Source organism: Symphalangus syndactylus, chromosome X (genome assembly GCF_028878055.3).
Source record: "Symphalangus syndactylus isolate Jambi chromosome X, NHGRI_mSymSyn1-v2.1_pri, whole genome shotgun sequence".
Lineage (NCBI taxonomy): Eukaryota > Metazoa > Chordata > Mammalia > Primates > Hylobatidae > Symphalangus > Symphalangus syndactylus.
Window position 1 is genome coordinate 78,909,200 of NC_072447.2, and position 23,985 is coordinate 78,933,184.

General features: G+C 49.0%; 1 long non-coding RNA gene across 1 annotated transcript; it reads left to right on the top strand.

Annotated features, from left to right (window-relative positions):
* Positions 1-555: 555 nt before the first annotated feature.
* Positions 556-3,934, top strand: LOC134736025 (uncharacterized). Its single transcript, XR_010119686.1, has 2 exons — positions 556-697; positions 1,623-3,934. It is a non-coding gene; the product is annotated as an uncharacterized lncRNA (long non-coding RNA).
* The last annotated feature ends 20,051 nt before the right edge of the window (positions 3,935-23,985 follow it).

The window sequence follows — 23,985 nt, forward strand, 5'->3', positions numbered from 1 at the left end:
GGTTGGGGGTTGGGGGTTGGGGACCCCTGCATGAAGGCCTCTCCAATCTTAATCGGGTTGCTTTTCCCATCCCCCTGCCCCCAGCGCGCTGGGTTCCTGCAGCTGAAGCCTCCTCTCAGCGCTTCAGGCCTCCTAATGAAATGGCAAAAATACTTCCTTCCTCCTCTGCCACCGCTGCGGCCTCCTCCTCCTCTTCCTTCTCCTCCTCCTCCTCCGCTGCAACCACCCTGCCCTCACCTTGGACTGGGGGCTGGGAGGAGGTTTGACCTCTAACAGGCTGAAATTCTTTCTCCTATCTGAATCCAGTGCAGCGTCAGACGTGGACTCCCTGGCCTTGAGTGACTGACAGAGCAGAGGCCCTCTCCTTCCCCAGGGATACTTGTTTGCTGCTCTGTGAATTAGAACTGGAGAAGTCCTTGGGGCCCTGGGAGCGATTTTTCTACAGGATTGTGATCAGTGACTCCCTGTCAACCCTGGGGCATGGATTCAGTGGGGCCCCACAGGGTTAGCATTATGGGATTTCATATTATTCTCAGTGACTTGAAAGACTGAACTGGGAGTGTGCTTGGCAAGTATCATAGTTGGGTGGGGCTGCTGATACCTCAGAAAGCAGGAATAGAATTCTTCAAATGACCCTGACAAAATAAGGGAGATGAACCATCACAAGGAGGACCATGTTCAGAGAGGACGAACACAGGTAATGTGTACAAAGACCAAAACCTAGAACTAATACACTAATATGGTACACTGGAGATGGGCAGTGATTGACTTGACACAAGTATAGTTAAAAAGAAGAAGAACTGGGGAGATGGTGTAAAACTGGTTTTCCCCCTCCTTTCCTCCCACCCTTCTTTCCTTTCTTTTTTCCAAAACTAATGTGGATCCTGCATATACTAACAAAAACACAGCATGGAGGAGCTGAGAAGTCATCCAAGTGTGAGTTTTAGAACCAGAAGTCACCCGAGAGTCATCTAGTCCAACCCATTTATTTTATAGTTGAGGAAATGGGCCCAGAAAAGCCCGTCACAGTTAGTATTAGAAAGAGACCTAGAATGCCACCCAGCACTACATGACCCTTGCCATAGTCCCACTCAACTCGTTCCACTCTACCGCCGTTGGTCATACCTTTCAAAGCATGATGGGTCTACCCTTGGCCAACACATTTTTAGCATAATTGGAAAGCTAGAGAGGGTCTGGAGAAGAGCATAAATAATGCTACAGGACTAGGTGCTGTGTGTGCATGCATGCATGCATGCGTGTGTGTGTGTGTGTGTGTGATCTAGAAAGGAAAAAGCTGATGAGGTAACATTCAATGGTTGTAGAGCACCTACCATGTGAAAAGTGCGCTATACCCATCTTCAAAATTTAACTCCTAAATAAGGACAGAGCTGATGACTTGTTCTCCATTTCTTTTGAGAATGATAGAGGGGAAAATGAGATCAAGTGAAATACAAGGAATAACTTTGCTATGAATAGGAAATGATCACAAGCACCTAGTGAGTTCTCAATCACAGTTGCCAAATTGGGTGAATGGCTACTAAGGGAAGCACTGGTATTTCTCACCTTCCTGAAAGCAGAGAGCTAGATTATATGACCTTTTTTTTTTTTTTTTTTTTTAACAGAGATGGGGTTTCACCATGTTGACCAGGCTGGTCTCGAACTCCTGAGCTCAAGCAATCCTCCCACCTCGGCTTCCCAATTGACCTTTTGAGGTCAATTCAGAGTCTTTGTTCTTATGTTCCATCCTTTGATTGCTCCATTTGAGGTATTACGTGGCCTCCTATTTGAGACCATACCTGGCTTCTGTTCTGTAGTGGGGAGTGTACCTCCAAGTTAGGAGGGCTCTCTATTTTGGGACGATTTAGACACTGCCTCTCCTCTAAGAACTCAAGGTGCCATGGCAAAACCAGCTCCAATCTTATTAGGGACCCATCAGTGAGAGATTACAATTGGTCTTCACACCTTTGAAAGGTCTAGGTGGAAGAGGTGACCTCCAAGACAGGCATGATTTCAATCTAATTGACAGTCAATTCTGTGCCCATGTAGCCTCAGGTTCTCAGCCATGTTGCTGATGGCCAGCCCTGGGCCCAGCTAAAATGCCCAGCTCCTTGTTTGAAGTGAAGCTGAGGATATACTTGGATTTTATTTAACATTGCAAAAAGCATTAGTGCCTAGATTGGGTCAGTCCACATCCCTAGATTTATCTGGTTTCTATTTTAGTCCTTTAAGGAGCTGGACACAGCTATCATATGATCTGAATTTGTAGTGTGTGTGAAGGGTCAGAGGTTGGTCACTGTGGAAATCTCCATAGCTTGAAGTATGGTTACCAGGACTGTAGGCTTGGCCTTGTGCTAGTTTACATACTGTGGGGGATAGAAGACACCTATTTTGGGTTGCGTACTGTCAGGAAGACAAAACGGAACCACAATCAAATGAATGAAATGCATGTGCTTCAATTGTATGGTAAAGGTTAAAGGGATTGGAGAAACTGTAAGAAAGGCTATGATGGGATTGGGGTGGGTGGGTAGAGTAGTGGGCATTCCAAATTGGAGAGAAACCTCAGCCAAATCATGGAGATGAGAAGGTCTAGGTGTGCTTGAGGGGACTGGCCAAAATGGTGGGAAAATCAGCTTGGTGAGGCAGCTCATGAAGATCTTCACAGCAGAAGAGTTTGGCTATTATTGATTGAGCAACTGGACACCCTGACTGAACTCTTTTGTGAATGGTTTTATGGTGGAAAAACAAAACCTCCTCAGCTCCTCTTTCACTCTTTCTCTTCTGCAAGGAAAAGGATTTTCAGACTAGAAAGGACAAGGTGAACACCAGAGAGAAGCTCCTGAAGGCAGTCTAGTCCAAGAGAGCCGTAAGCTGCCTTGAGTAACTCCATCTCATTGTCTGAGTCAGTAACATCCCAGGGCACTTAAGGACTTGCAGCTCAAATTGCAGGACAACTGGTGGTGGCCCTGAAAACCCCATGAAGAAGGGAAGAGATACGTGCTGCAGCCTACAGATGGGTAAACATGGCCCCACTTTGACAGATGGGAAAAGGTAAACTCCACAAATTATAGATCAATACATTTGATATTGATTGAGGGCAAGATTCTAGGACAAATGATTACAAGGATGGTTGGTGAGCACTTACAAAAGGAAGCAACGATCACATGGATCGTCCCCACATGGATTCAGGAAAAACAAATCATGCCCCGCTGGGTTCATTTCCTTTGACAGAGTGACCAGACAGGTAGAGGAGGGAAAAGTTATCACTCACAGTGTATCTAGAGTTCAACCATTCTTTCAATGCTTTTGGGACAACATGTATACATGTGGGGTGGGTAAAGGTAAACCTAGGCGAATTCTTAACTGGTTGAATGACTACATACAAAATAGTTCTGTTTTAATGTCACTAGATCAAATTTACGAATGACACAAAGTTGGTAAAGTCCCTTATTTGAACTTCAAAAGGTGGCAGTACAAATGTAAGACATGAGAGATGTGGCTTAGAGGGGTTTTAGAGTGAATGAAAGCTCATGAGTTGAAAGTGTGGTTTGGTTGCTGTAAAAAGTATTGTGACCTTGGGCCATATTACTAAGAGTACAACTTTCAGAACAAAGGAGGTGATCATCTTGTGCTACTCTGCACTGATCAGATCACATCTGATGCCCAGTGTTCAGTTATGAGCACCAGACTTCAAGGGAGATGTTAACAAAAGTATATCCAGAGAAGAGTGAGAAGACTGAAGAATCCCAGGAGAAATTTGTCTACTGTCAGTGAGTAATTACTGGGCTCACAGTAGATTTGTTCTGCGTGACTTCAGGGCTCCAAGATCTAATGGATGGAAATTATAGGAAAGCAGATTTGGCTTCAACATAAGGAAGATGCTCCTTTTCCTTCCTTTTTTATAATGAAAAATTATAATAAAAGTTTCAGCTCCTGATTCCAGCCTCTTGAAGTCCTTTAAAATGTATTACCAACAGTTTCAAAAACAGAAGAAAAATGTCCTAATCCCAACATCTAAACATAAGCATTTTGCTGTGTTTGGGAAGAACTTTCTAGTATTAGTAGTACTGTCTGCAATTAAAATGGACTGCCCCTAAAAGTAGGCAGTTCTCCATCACCAGAAATATTCAAGCAGGGACTCCATGTGGATGATGCAGACAATGAAAGCATCTGATAAAGATCTGAACCAGATGACCTTTAGGGTTACTGAGATTCTATCATACTTGAGCTGGAAGGTCTCATGGTAGAGTATTCAAGAAAATATTTCTAGAGCCTACGTGCAAGGTGAGTTAGAGGAGGAAAGACTGGAAGCAGAGATAATAACTAGTTCAGAGGTACCTACTCTGAGGGCTACAACTATTTTCGCCTCCAACCAACCCCCCGCCACTTGAATTTCAAAATTATAGTGTCAGAAGTAGCTTTAGGCTAGGTGCGGTGGCTCACACCTATAATCTCAGCACTTTGGAAGGCCGAGGTGGGAGGATCTTGAGCCCAGGTGTTTGAGACCAGCATGGGCAACATAGGAACACTCTGTCTCTAAAAAAAAAACAAAAAAATTAACCAGGCGTGGTGGTACATGCCTGTGGTCCCAGCTACTCGGGAGGCGAGGTGGGAGAATCACTTGAACCCAGGAGGTTGGGGCTGCAGTGAGCTGTGATCGAGCCACTGCACTCCATCTTGGGTGACATAGGGAGACCTTCACTCAAAAAAAAAAAAAAAAAAAAAGAGGAAAAAGAAGCAGCAGCCTTAATGGTTACCTAGTTCCCCTCCCTTATGATCTGGTGCTTGATTCCCTTCTGCAATCTCTTTGCCAAGCAGTTATTTTGCCTCTGCTTAAATATTAAATACTTCCATTGATAGGAAATTCTTGTCCTCCCCAAAAAGACTAGTGCATATTATAGCATCTCAAACTATTATGAAGTTCTACCTTATGTTGATTCAAAATCAGCTTTCCCACAGCACCCACCCATTGCTCCTGATTGCATGCTGTTACAAAGCAAAACAAGGTGAATCCCCCTTCTATATGAGGAATCTTCCAATACTTGTATTGTTTTCGCTTTTTAAATTATTTTATTTTTTTAAAATTATTATTTTTTTTTTTAGATGGAGTCTTGCTCTGTCACCCAGGCTGGAGTGCAGTGGCGTGATCTTGGCTCACTGCAAGCTCCGCCTACTGGGTTCAGGCAATTCTCCTGCCTCAGCCTCCCGAGTAGCTGGGACTACAGGCACACACCACCACACCCGGCTAATGTTTGTATTTTTAGTAGAGACAGGGTTTCACCATGTCGGCCAGGATGGTCTCGATCTCTTGACCTCGTGATCCACCCACCTCGGCCTTCCAAAGTGCTGGGATTACAGGCGTGTGTCATCACGCCCAGCCAAAATTTTTTTTAAATATTTTTCTAGAGAAGGGGTCTCGCTATGTTGCCCAGGCTGGTCTCCAACTCCTGGGCTCTTGTGATCCTCCCACCTCGGCCTCCTAAAGTGCTGGAACTACAGGCGTGAACTACCTTGCCCTACCCCAATATTTCGAACCTGTATTTGAAAACTGGATCCTGAACCACCATCATCACCCTGTTGATCCCTACTCCAGGTTAAAGAGCTCCAGTCGTTCATACACAATGATTTTCAAGTCTTCCCACACTCCTGGTCTCTTGCTTTTCATTCATGCTCCAGGTTGCTAACATCCCTGTTCATATATGATAATCCAAGGCTAAAGACAATCATCCACTGTGGTCTAATGAGCAGAGAGGAAAGCAGAACTGTAATCTCCCCTATTCCAGACCCCAACATATTAGCATTTGGGGCAGCTAGTGTCAAAAATAATGAGGTTACAATCACCCTGAACACTTAAAACCTTTTCACACGTCTCTCTTACCTTGCACTTAAGCATTTGGTTTTAAAAACTGATTATGAAACTTTACATTTCATCTTCCTGGTTCATTATGGACTCTTGGGATCTTTCTGAAGCCAGCTTCATGTCATTTGCAAATTTGATCAGCGTGCCATCAATGTCCTCATCCAAGTCACTAATTAAGTTATTGGCTAGGCAAAGGACCTCCCTCCAGGCTGACAAAGATCCATTAGTCACCAGCTGTGAATACACCCAACTGTCCTGTCTTCACCCCACATTTTTCCTTCTTATCTACAAGGACATCTCACGCCAGGGCATTCTTCAACAAAACAAGATTGCATTCTGAAATTCTTTTTGGAAACAGGGAGTGGGGAGGAGAAGGGAGTGGGAACGAAAGGAGAGGAGTTTGACCTTTAGATCTTCTCCTCCCTTCTCCCCAGCCCCCAGGATGAGCCCTGTGGCTTCAGTCTCCAAGAAGGAATTTTCCAACCAACAGCTCAGATGTAGAAAGTTGAAATAACTGGACTTAGGGTCAGAAAACCTGCATTCAGATCCATCTCTGCCTCTTCCTAGCTGGATGACCTTGGTTGAGGGTTTAACATCTCCAAGTCTGTTTGCTCATCTGTAAAATAGGGACAGGACGATTATACCTACCTCACAGAGTTGTTGTGAGGATTAAATGAGAAGATGTATGTGAATGTGCTTCAGAAACTGTAAGCATTATACAAATGTAAGATATTATTATTATGACTGAGTGCCTACTGTGTTCCTCAGTATAGGCTATAAAAAGAGAAATACGACATAGTCTTTGCCTTCAGGGAGCTCACAGTTCTGTAGCAGAGATATGTTCACAAATAGCCGTGGTATGAAGTATAACAGGGCAAATGGCCCAAGTTGTTACAGTAATTTAGAAGAGGGAGCAGGCCCTTCAGACTGGGGGGAACCAAAAGAGAGGCTTCAAAGAGTTTGATCTGTACCCTGACAAATGGGATGGATCTGACAGATGGACACGGCTGAGAGAGGACAGCATTCCAGGTGGAGGAGTCTAGGGATGGGTATTTATGGAACGCGTCTGCAGTGCTGGAAGCAGGCCTGTTTGATTGTAAGAAGTAATGAGGCTGATCAGCCACATCACAACTTTTTTAGACCCGGTCATTTTCAGCATGCCCAGGGTAGAGCATTCAGTCCTTCAGAAGGAGGACTAGAATTTAAGCAGAGCCTCCAAGATCTCATGTCTGTTGTTCAACTGACCTCCTTGGAGAAAAACAACTCTTCTGGAGGGTGGTGGCATCCAGAAAGTTTCTAGGAAAATCACCTTTTTCCTTTTCTGAAGCTGAAAAATAGGTCTCTGGGAAGAACAGGGACCAAGGCCACATTTAAATCCTAAAAATCGGCCAGGCGCGGTGGCTCACGCCTGTAATCCCAGCACTTTGGGGGCCAAAGCGGGCAGATCACCTGAGGTCAGGAGTTCAAGACCAGCCTGGCCAACATGGTGAAACCTCGTCTCTACTAAAAATACAAAAATTAGCTGGGTGTGGTGGCGGGCACCTGTAATCCTAGCTACTCGGGAGGCTGAGGCAGGAGAATCGCTTGAACCCAGAGGCAGAGGTTGCAGTGAGCCAAGATCACACCATTGCACTCCAGCCTGGGCCACAAGAGTGAAACTCCGTCTCAAAAAATAATAATAATAAATCCTAAAAATCTTCAGCTGGAAGTGGCTCTGGCTTAAGAATTCAAGAGTTTTCATTGAAGGAGGGTCATCCACCATATCTGAAAGGCTTCATATTCTTCAATTTCATATGGGGAGTGGCGAGGGAGAGGAAAATAGTTCAAGGGCTCTCAAGGTCCATTTCCTGATGGTTTCTTTGGAGCTATGGTTATGATTTGGTGCCACCTGGTGTCCGAGACAGAATATAGCGCCCTTGTGTAGAAGCCACCTTCCCCCTTCTTCCTAAATCAAGAGCATTGAACTGCTTCCCAGCATCTAGGGACGGGGCTATCTTCCTTCCAGTAGGATGGAACCAGCCATTCAGAGGCACTCTGGGGTCTGTGTAAATGGAAAAGAAGAGGAGGAAAGGGAAAGTCCTGAACCAGGCCTCACAGCCATCCTTTCCTATGTTACCAAAGTTTATATTTTTCCCCAGAGTACCCCTGGGTAAATAGAGTATCTTCCCCCAGAGTACTTTCCCCAGAATACTACGGGATTGGGTTTGCCATGTCCCTCTCTCTCCACCCCCACACATTCTCTTATGATGACTTGAGTATCCACAAAAGATTATTACAACACCTCTCTCTCAGACGTGACCAAGAGAAATTGTCATGATTGTCTAGGGTGGCCAAGGGAGGAACAGTAAATGAGTCTTATTCCCCCCTGAGCTCAAGTTTAAATGTTGTTTCTTTCTGAGTGGGCTATACTATTCTAGAATGACTGAGATAGAATAGCTCCTCCATAAGAAACCTGTTTATTGAAACTACACTTAGAATTCCTACAGCCCCTCTTAAAGGTTAGGGGAGGGAGAAACGGTGCCTCAGATAATAGAACAGATGGTGGCCCCCTTTCCCCTCAAGCCCCATTCCTAAATAGATTCAAAAGGATCAATAAAACTGACACTGAGGCTGAGTGCGGTGGCTCACGCCTGTAATCCCAGCACTTTGGGAGGCCAAGGTGGGCGGATCACTTGAGGTCAGGATTTTTGAGACCAGCCTGGCCAACGTGGTGAAAACCCGTCTCTACAAAAAATACAAAAAATTAGCCAGGCATGGTGGGGGGTGCCTGTAATCCCAGCTACTCTGGAGGGTAAGGCAGGAGAATCACTTGAACCTGGGAGGCAGAAGTTGCAGTGAACCAAGACCGCGCCACTGCACTCCAGCCTGGGCGACAGCCTGAGACTCTGTCTCAACAACAACAACAAACAAACAAACAAAAACTGGAGTGGTCTGATGATGCCTTATAAAGGAGTATTAGTAGAGCATAGTTTGAGGGGATGGCTTGAACTGGGATGGCCAGAGCTGCGCAAGGACAAGACTGAGCTAATGAAAAGGTTAATCCTTCTGCCACTACTTCCATTCCTAGGTACCCTTAAAGTCTGAGTTTCTGTTGTGCCCACTCAGGCTCTTCTGGGTGCTGGAGAATCCTGGACCAGCTCTCAGTTTGGATTGACAATTGCAGGTGAGGGGCATGAAAATGGCAGAAGTGCAAAAGAAAGAAACCATCAGCTAGATTTGAATGCTTTGATTCATGGATCACTACTTTTATTTGCCTCAGTTCTTCCCTGGTCCCTACATTACAGGACTGCCAGAGTGCATGCCCTCTAACTGTACCGGCTAAGAAGTAAACAAATTCATTTTTATCTTTTAGTTAAGACAAGGCTGCAATTTTTGAAAAGTAACATTTGCTAGGACACTAATGAATAAGAAAGTAACCAAAAAAGGTAACAAGAGAACACACAAACAAATGGGCTTACAGTGTTCACATTTCTTATCTTGTATCAACTAAAGTTTAACCATAGTTGGCCAGGCCTGATGGCTCACACCTGCAATCCCAGTACTTAGGGAGGCCGAGGTGGGCAGATCACCTGAGGTCAGGAGTTTGAGACCAGCCTGGCCAACATGGTGAAACCCTGTCTCTACTAAATAAAAATAAAATAAACCCCATCTCTACTAAAACACAAAAATTAGCTGGGCATGGTGGCACACTCCTGTAATCCCAACTACTCGGGAGGTTGAGGCTGGAGAATAGCTTGAACCCGGGAAGTGGAGGTTGCACTGAGCTGAGCCACTGCACTCCAGCCTGGATGACAAAGCGAAATTCCATCTCAAAATAAATAAATAAATAAAGCTTAACCATAGAGGAGGCCGGGCGCAGTGACTCACGCCTGTTATCCCAGCACTTTGGGAAGCTGAGGCAGGTGGATCACCTGAGGTCAGGAGTTCGAGACCAGCTGGGCCAACATGGTGAAACCCCGTCTCCACTAAAAGTACAAAAAATTAGCCAGGTGTGGTGGCAGGCACCTGTAATCCCAGCTACTTGGAAGGCTGAGGCAGGAGAATCGCTTGAACCCGGGAGGCGGAGGTTGCAAGGAGCCGAGATCGTGCCACTGCACTCCAGCCTGGGCAACAAGAGTGAAAACTCCGTCTAAAAAAAAAAAAAATCATAGAGGAAGTTATCTGGTACAATGTATAGGGCACCTAAGCAAATCCTTTTTTGCCAGGGTAACCTTTCCCAACTCATGAGAGGTCAGAGGTTAGACAAGGCTGCGTAGACCCGAACCTGAAGGTTGGTGCAAAAGTAATTGCGGTTTTTGCAATTACCTTTAACGGCAAAAACCGCCGTTACTTTTGCACCAGCCTAACACATCTAGTGAGTTTCACTGTCCCTGGTGGAATCGGTTTCCCATACTGCTCTCAGTGCAGAGACCCTAGTGGGTTCCTTCTGTGCTGGCACGTGCTACTTTCCGGTTCTGCGGTCACCCTGGCCCTTGGGTTTCCCCCACCCTCCTCCCATCCTTTTCAGGCTCCCGGAAAGAGAAGACCCCCAGTGAAACTCCACCCCTTCACATAGTTTTGATGACTTAGGACATGTGTTCGGACAAATACAAATAAATGTGCTTACGATTCTAATTAGAAAAAGGCACTTAGAATTGGGACTGCTTCTGAAAATCTGATCCTGTGCTGGCAGTTTCTGTTGTTCTCAGCTAGTATTTCGTTTTAGTCCCCTAAAGTGGCCATGTGACCTTGATAGCAAACGCCATCTTTCTGCGGAGCCCGCCTGAGCTGCATCAGGGTGCTCTGACGGCTCACTGGCGATCTGCCTTTTCCGATTTCAAAAGCTTTAGACCGCCCACCAAAACCCTTTTTCCGGTCGGAGAGGCCCGGCAGGCTCTCAGGTCATTTGCAGAGCAAACGTGATTGACACGATCTGCGTCTAATGAATGTTCGTCTGCTTCCCAGCTCGGATTACTAGTTCCGCTCCCGTTCCCAGTTTCTTTTTGATGACTCATCCCTCAAATTCTTCACACACTCGCCTGATTCCCGCCCCTCCCGTCCTCTCTCCCCTCGCTCCCACTCGACGCCCACCCCCCCACCACCGCCGCCTCGCCCTAGGGAAGTGGATTTGGTGAATCCTATCGAGGATCGTTTTTTACAGTGTATTTTGAACATATAGAAGCAAAAAGCACAGTTTCCGCACAGGAAAGAGGAGGTTCATTTCCTTATAAGGAGCTTAACCCCTCACTGTTCTTTGAGCTTTTTCTCTTCCACAAGATCGGGGTGGGGGCAGGGGCAGGAGAAAAGACAGCGGGGCTTTTGCCTCTCAATTTCCAGTTCAATTCCAGGCCCCCCGCAGCTCTGAGTCCCTAGCAAAGGTCAGCTGCCTTGCCCCAACAGCCGGCCCCACCGAGGGAGGAGTCCGGGGAAGTACAGTCAGGATTGAAAGTTTACAAACATTTCTCTGGGTATCGGGCATCTGCAGTGGGCACCTGCGGTGGGCACGTATGACAGTTTTGCTGGGGACTGCAAATGCAAAATTGCAGCCCTAAAGAGGAAACAGACCTTCAGTCGTTAATAGGAGGAGGGGGAAAGGAAGGGGGAGTAAGAAAAGTAGGGAGCTGAGACTGAACTAACAAGCTGTTCTGGACCCAGACCCCTGAAATAGGCGAATGAATGGACTTCCACCTGCACAAGAAATCCTAGCTTTCCTGGATAGGGTCAAATGAAGCCAATAGAACATCCATAGTGAGAAGTTGGCAAGAGACTGGCTAAATTTGCCCCCTTTGGGCTGCTTCTTGTAGTCTCATTTGCCCTTTGATGCTCACACAACCATCACCACTTCTCTGCTATGTCTCCTTTATCCCACAGCTAAAGCATGTGATTGAAAACTGGCAGTTTGACCTAAGTTTAACACTGCCTTGTATAGGGCTTTGTGATAATGGGTGCAGGATCAATTCCCCGGAGCCTGAGTATCATACCAAAGGCTAGAGACTCAGGGGCCTCCCAGTCTGCAAAGTGCTCTCAGACTCAGGCACATATTCTGAGGGAGCTTTTGCATTTTGGTATTGGATCCCCAGGAGAGGAGAGGAGTTTGCCAATTGGGAAAACAAAGAAGGTGCTAAGAAATAGGTGACCACCTTATTTTTTGATTCCCTCCTAGGCAGCCCCTCTGCTCTCCCTTTGGAGGCCCCTTGGCTAAGTCTCATCCAAAGTTCATTTGCATTGTCCAGCTTGCCCCTCTGGCCTCCGAGAGGAATGTAGCCAATGAACAGGAAAGAGGAGGCATGCTTTCTGTCCCTGCTGGGGTGAAGAGTAAGTGGAGACATAAATCCTACCCCCTCCCCAGTTTCTGCTTCCAGCGCCTCTCCTTCATCTTCATCACAAAACATTTCTGAGGCATTTCTCTGTCCAAGACTCTGTCCACATTAGTTTACACGTAGTCGTTGCCTTGACAATCAGAGACAACAAGGGCTAAGTGACACTAAAAATGCAGAAAGTGGCCAGGCATGGTGGCTCATGCCTGTAATCCCAGCACTTTAGGAGGCCGAGGTAGGCGGATCACTTGAGGTCAGGAGTTCCAGACCAGCCTGGTCAACATGGTGAAACCCTGTCTCTACTAAAATTACAAAAATTAGCTGGGCATGATGGTTCATACCTGTAATGCCAGCTACTCAGGAGGCTGAGGCGGGAGAATCGCTTGGACCTGGGAGGCAGAGGTTGCAGTGAGCCAAGATCGCACCACTGCACTCAGTGAGACCCTGTCTTAAAAAAACAAAATAAAAAAAGAAAGAAAATGCAGAAAGCACATACATGCAGGGTGGGGAGAAGTAGGTTCATGTGTAAAATATGTAATCCACAAATGTTCACACCAGCCACACATCTGGGGTCAGTGCAATTTCAGGGGGAAGGAATCAGGATAAATGCATGTAACTGAGATGAAAAGTGGGAGTGGGCAATTGTGAGAGTTTTTTATTTTTCTAGGCAGATTGGGACCAGGAAAGCTATTGGCTCTCGACTGCAAAGGATTCCTAGAGAACATGGGATTGCAGAAATAGCTGAGTGACAGAACCAAATGGTGATAAGGTATTTGCCTCCCGAGTTATTTGCCTCCCGAGGTGGGAGTGGGATTAGCAAATGGACTTTGATCAGGAAAGGGAATAACCAGTGATTGTTATTTCTCTTCCTCCTCCCCTCTCAGCACACATTTGTTGAGTGCCAATTCTGTCGTAGATACTGGAAACATAAAAACAATAACGATAGAAAATAGTTCTTGGATATTTACTTAGGTGCCAGGTACTATATTAAGCATGTTACCTTCTTTAAATCTCACAGTGACCTTCTGATGTAGGTATCATTATCATGCCCATTTTGCAGATGAGACAGCTGTGGTTCAAAGAGATGAAGTGACTTACCCCAACACCACACAACTAGCTGTAAGTGAAAGAAGTGGGATTTGAATCTAGGAAATTAAAGTCTAGAGCCTGTGCATTTAATCAGTATGCTCTACCTTATCTTTTAGAAGGACAGTGATAGAAATTGGATTCCTTCGGTGACAGGGGATGCTAGAACAGGGAGAGTCAGGACTTCGAGAGCAGACAGATGGTCCAAGGTAAAGCAGAAGATCCCAGAAGTAGAAGCAGAGCCTCAGCCAGCTATTTAGACAGGCAGGTAGAGCAAGCATCTGGGTAACCAGGATGCAGCAGAAGCCAGGAGGAAGCCCAGACAGGCAGGTGGTTGGCAGCCAGAGTGTCTGGCAGCCAGTGACAGAGGCCCTGCCATGGGGCCTGGGCTTCCAGGGAAGGATGCCAGGTGTCAAAAGGTCTGGCAAGAGCTAGACAAGTACTATCCCTGTGAAGATGAAAGTGCCAGATAGGGCACTAAGGTAGGACGCAGGAGCTGGGGGCACCAGAACAGGTGCTTCAGGAAGGGGCTTCTGTACAACAAAGCAGGAAACAGTTTACGAGAGCAGGGACCAACTTCACTTATTCACCCTTCCATCTACTCCTTCAACAGCATTTTTTGAGCTCTTGCCATGTTCCAAGTACTATACTAGGCTCTGAGGTAACACACAGTCCGGTAGGGGAGCCAGACCTGTTTTACAGGTATCTCCAATATTGTGTGATAAGTTCTATATTAGAGGCACAGACAGACTGTGTGGGGATGGGGGCGGGGAATACTAACTTATCCTGACAGAGTTCGCCAATAATTTTTTTTTTTTTAGATGGAGTCTCGCTCTGTTGCCCAGGCTGGGGTGCAGTGGTGTGATCTCGGCTCACTGCAACCTTTGCCACCCAGGTTCAAGCGATTCTCCTTCCTCAGCCTCCCAAGTAGCTGGGATTACAGGCATGGGCCACCACGCCCAGCTAATTTTTGTATTTTTAGTAGAGACGAGGTTTCACCATGTTGGCCAGGCTGGTCTTGAACTCCTGGCCTGAAGTGATCCGCCCGCCTCAGCCTCCCAAAGTGCTGGGATTACAGCCATGAGCCACTGTGCCTGGCCCACAAAGAATATTAACTCTGAGCTGGGTCTTTAAAGAAGAAGAGAAATTTTGGCCAGATGCGGTGGCTCACACCTGTAATCCCAGCACTTTGGGAGGCCGAGGTGGGTGGATCACGAGTTCAGGAGATCATCACGAGGTCAGGAGATCAAGACCATCCTGGCTAACACAGTGAAACCCTGTCTCTACTAAAAATACAAAAAAATTAGCTGAGCGTGGTGGCAGGCACCTGTAGTCCCAGCTACTCGGGAGGCAGAGGCAGGAGAATGGTGTGAACCCGGGAGGCAGAGCTTGCAGTGAGCTGAGATCGCACCACTGCACTCCAGCCTGGGCGACAGAGCAGAGCAAGACTCCATCTCAAAAAAAAAAAAAAGAAGAAGAAGAAGTAGGGAAATTTTCCAGGCTCAGAGTGGTGGGGAGGATTTCAGGCAGAGGGAATAAAGTTTTTAAAGAGTAAGGCACATTTGGGGAACAGTAAGCAATTCATACAGGACAATGGGTACATGGTAGGAAGGAGTGGGGAACATGAATCTGAAGACCTAAGGCCAAATTATAAAGGCTTTTCTGAGAGCTGCTGAAGATCTTGGATACTCTCTCATAGGTAAAGGGGAGCCAACTGTGGTCTTTATGTCAGCAAGTACCTGTATTGCACTGGGGTGTTTTAGAAAGACCACAAGGGACAGTATCCGGATGCACTGGAGGCAGGCAGATAACTCAAGAGGTTCTTGCAATTGTGCAGGCAAAAAAAAAAAAAAAAAATGATAGGAGTGGCCGGGCACGGTGGTTCATTCCTGTAATCCCAGCACTTTGGGAGGCCAAGGCAGGCAGATCACAAGGTCAAGAGATTGAAACCATCCTGGCCAACACAGTGAAACCCCATCTCTACTAAGAATACAAAAACTAGCTGGGCATGGTGGCGCACCCCTGTAGTCCCAGCTACTCAGGAGGCTGAGGCAGGAGAATCACTTGAACCCAGGAGGCGGAGGTTGCGGTGAGCCGAGATTGCACCACTGCACTCTAGCCTGGCAACAGAGCAAGACTCTGTCTCAAAAAAAAAAAAAAAGATAAGAGCTTGAACTAAGATAGTGACAGAGAGGGTTAGTTGGGGAAAACATTTCTGAAGGAGAATTGACAAGACTCAGTGATTGATGTGGTCGGTGAGGGGGGAAAAAGGAGTCATAAACAACTCAAAAAATTTTTGCTGCCTGCCTGCCTGCCTGCCTGCCTTCCTTCCTTCCTTCCTTCCTTCCTTCCTTCCTTCCTTTCTTTCCTTCTTTCTTTCTTTCTTTCTTTCTTTCCCTCTCTGGCCCAGGCTGCAATCTACTCGGCTCCCTGCTGCCCGCGCCGCAGACTACCTGGGACTGCCAGCGCGCGCCACCGCTGCCTGCCTTTTCTCCTTTGGCTGCAGGCACGCGTTCGCCATCTTGGCCACGCTGGTCGCCAGCTCCTGACGCCGAGTGCTCTGCCCGCCTCAGCCTCCCGAGGTGCTGGGACTGCAGACGGAGTCTCGCTCACCCGGTGCTCGGTATTACCCGGGCTGGAGTGCGGTGGCGTGGTCTGGCCTCGCGGCAGCCTCCGCCGCCCAGCCGCCTGCCTTGGCCTACCAGGGTGCTGGGATTGCAGCCCCTGCCCGGCCGCCGCCCCGTCTGGGAGGTGGGGAGCGTCTCTGCCCGGCTGCCCCGTCTGGGAAGTGAGGAGCGCCTCTGCCCGGCCACCCATCGTCTGGGAAGTGAGGAGCGCCTCTGCCCGGCCACCTCGTCTGGGAAGTGAGGAGCGCCTCTGCCCGGCCACCCATCGTCTGGGAAGTGAGGAGCGCCTCTGCCCGACCACCCACCGTCTGGGAAGTGAGGAGCGCCTCTGCCCGGCCACCCACCGTCTGGGAAGTGAGGAGCGCCTCTGCCCGGCCACCCACCGTCTGGGAAGTGAGGAGCGCCTCTGCCCGGCCGCCCCGTCCGGGAGGAAGTGAGGAGCGCCTCTGCCCGGCCGCCCCGTCTGGGAGGAAGTGAGGAGCGCCTCTGCCCGGCCGCCCCGTCCGGGAAGAAGTAAGGAGCGCCTCTGCCCGGCCGCCCCGTCTGGGAGGTGAGGAGCGCCTCTGCCCAGCCACCCATCGTCTGGGAAGTGAGGAGCGCCTCTGCCCGGCCGCCCCATCTGGGAAGTGAGGAGTGCCTCTGCCCGGCCACCCATCGTCTGGGAAGTGAGGAGCGCCTCTGCCCGGCCACCCCGTCTGGGAAGTGAGGAGCACCTCTGCCTGGCCACCCCGTCTGGGAAGTGAGGAGCGCCTCTGCCCGGCCACCCATCATCTGGGAATTGAGGAGCGCCTCTGCCCGGCCACCCCATCTGGGAAATGAGGAGCGCCTCTGCCCGGCCACCCATCGTCTGGGAAGTGAGGAGCGCCTCTGCCCGGCCACCCATCGTCTGGGAAGTGAGGAGCGCCTCTGCCCGGCCGCCCCGTCCGGGAGGAAGTGAGGAGCGCCTCTGCCCGGCCGCCCCGTCCGGGAGGAAGTGAGGAGCGCCTCTGCCCGGCCGCCCCGTCCGGGAGGAAGTGAGGAGCGCCTCTGCCCGGCCACCCATCGTCTGGGAAGTGAGGAGCGCCTCTGCCCGGCCACCCATCGTCTGGGAAGTGAGGAGCGCCTCTGCCCGGACACCCATCGTCTGGGAAGTGAGGAGCGCCTCTGCCCGGCCACCTCGTCTGGGAAGTGAGGAGCGCCTCTGCCCGGCCACCCACCGTCTGGGAAGTGAGGAGCGCCTCTGCCCGGCCACCCACCGTCTGGGAAGTGAGGAGCGCCTCTGCCCGGCTGCCCCGTCCGGGAGGAAGTGAGGAGCGCCTCTGCCCGGCCACCCATCGTCTGGGAAGTGAGGAGCGCCTCTGCCCGGCCACCCATCGTCTGGGAAGTGAGGAGCGCCTCTGCCCGGCCACCCATCGTCTGGGAAGTGAGGAGCGCCTCTGCCCGGACACCCATCGTCTGGGAAGTGAGGAGCGCCTCTGCCCGGCCACCTCGTCTGGGAAGTGAGGAGCGCCTCTGCCCGGCCACCCATCGTCTGGGAAGTGAGGAGCGCCTCTGCCCGACCACCCACCGTCTGGGAAGTGAGGAGCGCCTCTGCCCGGCCACCCACCGTCTGGGAAGTGAGGAGCGCCTCTGCCCGGCCACCCACCGTCTGGGAAGTGAGGAGCGCCTCTGCCCGGCCGCCCCGTCCGGGAGGAAGTGAGGAGCGCCTCTGCCCGGCCGCCCCGTCCGGGAGGAAGTAAGGAGTGCCTCTGCCCGGCCGCCCCGTCTGGGAGGTGAGGAGCGCCTCTGCCCAGCCACCCATCGTCTGGGAAGTGAGGAGCGCCTCTGCCCGGCCGCCCCATCTGGGAAGTGAGGAGTGCCTCTGCCCGGCCACCCATCGTCTGGGAAGTGAGGAGCGCCTCTGCCCGGCCACCCCATCTGAGAAGTGAGGAGCGCCTCTGCCCGGCCACCCATCGTCTGGGAAGTGAGGAGCGCCTCTGCCCGGCCACCCATCGTCTGGGAACTGAGGAGCGCCTCTGCCCGGCCACCCCGTCTGGGAAGTGAGGAGCGCCTCTGCCCGGCCACCCATCATCTGGGAATTGAGGAGCGCCTCTGCCCGGCCACCCCATCTGGGAAATGAGGAGCGCCTCTGCCCGGCCACCCATCGTCTGGGAAGTGAGGAGCGCCTCTGCCCGGCCACCCATCGTCTGGGAAGTGAGGAGCGCCTCTGCCCGGCCGCCCTGTCCGGGAGGAAGTGAGGAGCGCCTCTGCCCGGCCGCCCCGTCCGGGAGGAAGTGAGGAGCGCCTCTGCCCGGCCGCCCCGTCCGGGAGGAAGTGAGGAGCGCCTCTGCCCGGCCACCCATCGTCTGGGAAGTGAGGAGCGCCTCTGCCCGGCCACCCATCGTCTGGGAAGTGAGGAGCGCCTCTGCCCGGCCACCTATCGTCTGGGAAGTGAGGAGCGCCTCTGCCTGGCAACCCCATCTGGGAAGTGAGGAGCGCCTCTGCCCGGCCGCCCCGTCCGGGAAGAAGTGAGGAGCGCCTCTGCCTGGCCACCCATCGTCTGGGAAGTGAGGAGCGCCTCTGCCCGGCCACCCATCGTCTGGGAAGTGAGGAGCGCCTCTGCCCGGACACCCATCGTCTGGGAAGTGAGGAGCGCCTCTGCCCGGCCACCCATCGTCTGGGAAGTGAGGAGCGCCTCTGCCTGGCAACCCTGTCTGGGAAGTGAGGAGCGCCTCTGCCCGGCTGCCCTGTCCGGGAAGAAGTGAGGAGTGCCTCTGCCCGGCCACCCATCGTCTGGGAAGTGAGGAGCGCCTCTGCCTGGCAACCCTGTCTGGGAAGTGAGGAGCGCCTCTGCCCGGCCGCCCTGTCCGGGAAGAAGTGAGGAGCGCCTCTGCCCGGCCACCCATCGTCTGGGAAGTGAGGAGCGCCTCTGCCCGGCCACCTATCGTCTGGGAAGAAGTGAGGAGCGTCTCTGCCTGGCCGCCCCGTCTGGGAGGTCTACCACGGAGGCCAGAAGCAATGTAGGGGCTGGTCGTGGTGGCTCACGCCTGTGGTCCCGGCACTCTGGGGGGCGAGGCGGGTTGATCACTTCGGGCTAGGAGTTCGAGACCAGTCTGGCCAACTTGGCGAAACATGAAAAATACAACAGACAAACCAACCAACCAACTCAGTGACAACAAAACAGGTCTACCCTGGAGTCATACTCTAATTTTTTCTATTTTCCTCCCTTTCTGATCCTTTATCCCACTTTCTTTTTCTTCCTCTTCCTTCTCCCTCTTCTTTGTCAAATAGAGGATTGAGTTATTATCACTGATCCACATAAAGTCCCTCTCTCATTTATTTTAACTCCCACCCCCCATTTCTATTCCCCGACTTCCCATGTGCAACCTTCCTAATATGTTTGATACGCATCTTTTTGTTTATATGTATTTTTAGAAAATGTTTATTGTTTTTGTGTGCAAAAAAAAATTAATAAAAAAAAAAGTTTTTGCTTGAGAAACTGGGCCATGGTGACATCATTCACATAGGGACTGGGAATCTAGGATGGGAAGCAGGTTTTATGGAGGGAGATAAGTGATTCAGTTAGGCATATGTTGAGTTGGACGTACCCAGTGATGTGCTGGAAGACATTTAACTACTGGTTCTAGATGGTGGGAAAAGCCTTGATGAACCAATTTCTGTGGTAAATACTCCCACCCCTAATTTCAAGCCACCCCTAATGTGACATCAATCACTCGAAAATTTCCTAAAATTTTAACAATTGGTCTCAGAGACCCATGGAAAGAACTATACCAGATACTTTGAGAGCACAGTCTTCCGATGGCATTGCTTAAATAACTTTGAGACTGTATCACTGGATTAAGTCGAGATTTCCAGAACTCCAGTGGAGAAGCCGATGGGATCACAAAACTGCTAACCCAATATCTTAACAGAACAATAATTAATTACATAGGACTGAATAAACTGATGAAAGACTATTATGGTTTTTATTTAGAATATTGCTGCTGGATTTAAGAAAGCCCTTTTTTCTTTTCAGTTATCTATACTCATAACAACTAGTAGATTATACTTTTATTTATTTTTATTTATTTATTTATCTGAGACAGAGTCTCACTCTGTTGCCCAGGCTGGAGTGCAGTGGCACGATCTCAGCTCACTGCAAGCTCCGCCTCCCGGGTTCACGCCATTCTCCTGCCTCAGCCTTCTGAGCAGCTGGGACTACAGGCGCCCACCACCACACCCCGCTAATTTTTTTGCATTTTTAGTGGAGACGGGGTCTCACCTTGTTAGCCGGGATGGTGTCGATCTCCTGACCTCGTGATCTGCCCACCTCAGCCTCCCAAAGTGCTGGGATTGCAGGCATGAGCCACTGCGCCTGGCCTATTTATTTATTTATTTATTTATTTATTTATTTATTTATTTATTTTTGAGATGGAATCTCACTGTGTCGCCCAGGCTGAAGTGCAGTGGTGCGATCTTGGTTCACTGCAACCTCCGCCTCCCAGATTCAAATGATTCTCCTGCCTCAGCCTCCCTAGTAGCTGGGATCACAGGCAGTGCCACCACACCTGGCTAACTTTTGTATTTTTTAGTAGAGACGGGGTTTTGCCATATTGGCCAGACTGGTCTTGAACTCCTGACCTCAGGTAATCCATTCACCTCAGCCTCCCAAAGTGCTGGGATTACAGGCATGAGCCACCATGCCCAGCTTTTATAAACAGAAATGAGATATTTATCTTCTCTCTCTGACTGATTCCTATGGAATTTGGGAACTCTTATTGAGTATTCTTATTTTCATGGCAATATAATTATCTGCATAAATCCAATAAGACTCTGTCCTCCTAACAGGACATAATTGAAAACATTGGTTCTATAACCAAGACTCTGACTGGAATGTCATATTCGAGAATAGTATGCATAGAATGAGATATAACCAAACAGTTTTAAGGAGCTAAGGTTGACTTTATGGACCAAATGATTACAAAGCCCTCATGAGAAAAATGACCTGGTACCTGGCTTATAGGGATCCCAGCCTTATTCTTGTTTACAAAAGAAGCCTGGTCTCATCAGATTCAGTGTTATTTCCCGGGCGCGGTGGCTCATGCCTGTAATCCCAGCACTTTGGGAGGCCGAGGCGGTGGATCATTTCCCCAGGTAAGATACAAGGTCGCTTCATGGCAGGCAGGCTCAGGAATCTTAGGATATTTATGAAACCTTGAGAAGAGAGGAATTCACCCAAATTTGTAAGTATTGCAGGTAAAATCTGGTCACAAGTTCTTGGCTTGGCTTCCTAGCCTCCAGAAGGCTTTTAAAAATCTAATATGAGACTCCAGGCCGGGCACCGTGGCTCATGCCTATGATCCCAGCACTGTGAGAGGTCAAGGTGAGTGGATTGCTTGAGCCCACGAGTTTGAGACCAGCCTGGGCAACATGACAAAACCTCATCTCTACTAAAAATATAAAAAATTAGCCAGGGATGGTGGCATGCACCTGTAGTCCCAGCTACTAGGGAGGCTGAAGTGGCAGGATCACCTGAGTCTGGGAGGTCACGGCTGCAGTGAGCTGAGATTGCGCCACTACACTGCAGCTAGGGCAACAGAGCGAGACCCTATCTCAAAAGAAAAGAAAAGAAAAAACTAATATGACTTTCCTTATTAAAAGTTACAGCAAAGCAAACTGAAAAAGGCCTATGTGGCCACATACCATTCTTGCTGCTCTTATGTAAACAATAACACCAAGTTATTTTATTTATTTATTATTTATTCATTTATTTATTTTTGAGACAGGGTCTCACTCTGTCACCCAGGCTGCAGTGCAGTGGCGTGATCTCGGCTTATCACCACCTCTGCTTCCCGGGTTCAAGCGATTCTCCTGCCTCAGCCTCCCAAGTAGTTGGGATTACAGGCATGTGCCACCACACCTGGCTAACTTTTGTATTTTTTAGTAGAAACGGGTTTCACCATGTTCGCCGAGCTGGTCTCAAACTCCTGACCTCAAGTGATCCACCTGCCTCCGCCTCCCAAAGTGCTGGGGTTGCATGCATGAGCCACCATGCCCAGACAATAACACCAAATCTAATGAAACCAGACTTGGTTTGTAAACAAGAATAACCTTACTGGCCGGGTGTGGTGGCTGGCTCATGCCTGTAATCCCAGCACTTTGGGAGGCCGAGGCAGGTGGATCACCTGAAGTCAGGAGTTCGAGACCAGCCTGACCAACATGGAGAAACCCCGTCTCTACTAAAAATACAAAATTAGCTGGGCGTGGTGGCGCGTGCCTGTAATCCCAGCTACTTGGTAGGCTGAGGCAGGAGAATCGCTTGAACCTGGGAGGTGGAGGTTGCAGTGAGCCGAGATCGCGCCATTGCACTCCAGCCTGGGCCATAAGAGTGAAACTCCATCTTAAAAACAACAAAAAAACGAATAACCTTACTTTGATTATCTTTTTTGTTTGTTTGTTTTTGTTGTTTGTTTTTGTTTTTGAGACGGAGTCTTGCTCTGTCACCCAGGCTGGAGTGCAGTGGCGCCATCTTGGCTCACTGCAAGCTCTGCCTCCCGGGTTCACGCCATACTCCTGCCTCAGCCTCCCGAGTAGCTAGGACCACAGGTGCCCGCCACCATGCCCAGCTAATTTGGTGTGTGTGTGTGTATTTTTTAGTAGAGATGGGGTTTCACCATGTTAGCCAGGATGGTCTCAATCTCCTGACCTCATGATCCACCCACCTCGGCCTCCCAAAGTGCTGGGATTACAGATGTGAGCCACCGCACCTGGCCTGTTTTTTTTTGTTGTTGTTGTTGTTGTTTTTGTTGTTGTTGTTGTTTTTTATTATTATTATTTTTTTTTATTATTATACTTTAGGGTTTTAGGGTACATGTGCACAATGTGCAGGTTTGTTACATATGTATCCATGTGCCATGTTGATTTCCTGCACCCATTAACTCGTCATTTAGCATTAGGTATATCTCCTAATGCTGTCCCTCCCCCCTCCCCCCACCCCACAACAGTCCCCGGAGCGTGATGTTCCCCTTCCTGTGTCCATGAGTCCTCATTGTTCAATTCCCACCTATGAGTGAGAACATGCGGTGTTTGGTCTTTTGTCCTTGCGATAGTTTACTGAGAATGATGTTTTCCAGTTTCATCCATGTCCCTACAAAGGACACGAACTCATCATTTTTTATGGCTGCATAGTATTCCATGGTGTATATGTGCCACATTTTCTTAATCCAGTCTATCGTTGTTGGACATTTGGGTTGGTTCCAACTCTTTGCTATTGTGAATAGTGCCGCAATAAACATACGTGTGCATGTGTCTTTATAGCAGCATGATTTATAGTCCTTTGGGTATATACCCAGTAATGGGATGGCTGGGTCAAATGGTATTTCTAGCTCTAGATCCCTGAGGAATCGCCACACTGACTTCCACAATGGTTGAACTAGTTTACAGTCCCACCAACAGTGTAAAAGTGTTCCTATTTCTCCACATCCTCTCCAGCACCTGTTGTTTCCTGATTTTTTAATGATGGCCATTCTAACTGGTGTGAGATGGTATCTCATTGTGGTTTTGATTTGCATTTCTCTGATGGCCAGTGATGAGGAGCATTTCTTCATGTGTTTTTTGGCTGCATAAATGTCTTCTTTTGAGAAGTGTCTGTTCATGTCCTCTGCCCACTTTTTGATGGGGTTGTTTGTTTTTTTCTTGTAAATTTGTTTGAGTTCATTGTAGATTCTGGATATTAGCCCTTTGTCAGATGAGTAGGTTGCAAAAATTTTCTCCCATTGTGTAGGTTGCCTGTTCACTCTGATGATAGTTTCTTTTGCTGTGCAGAAGCTCTTTAGTTTAATGAGATCCCATTTGTCGATTTTGGCTTTTGTTGCCATTGCTTTTGGTGTTTTAGACATGAAGTCCTTGCCCACGCCTATGTCCTGAATGGTATTGCCTAGGTTTTCTTGTAGGATTTTAATGGTTTTAGGTCTAACATATAAGTCTTTAATCCATCTTGAATTAATTTTTGTATAAGGTGTAAGGAAGGGATCCAGTTGCAGCTTTCTACATATGGCTAGCCAGTTTTCCCAGCACCATTTATTAAATAGGGAATCCTTTCCCCATTTCTTGTTTTTGTCAGGTTTGTCAAAGATCAGATAGTTGTAGCTATGTGGCATCA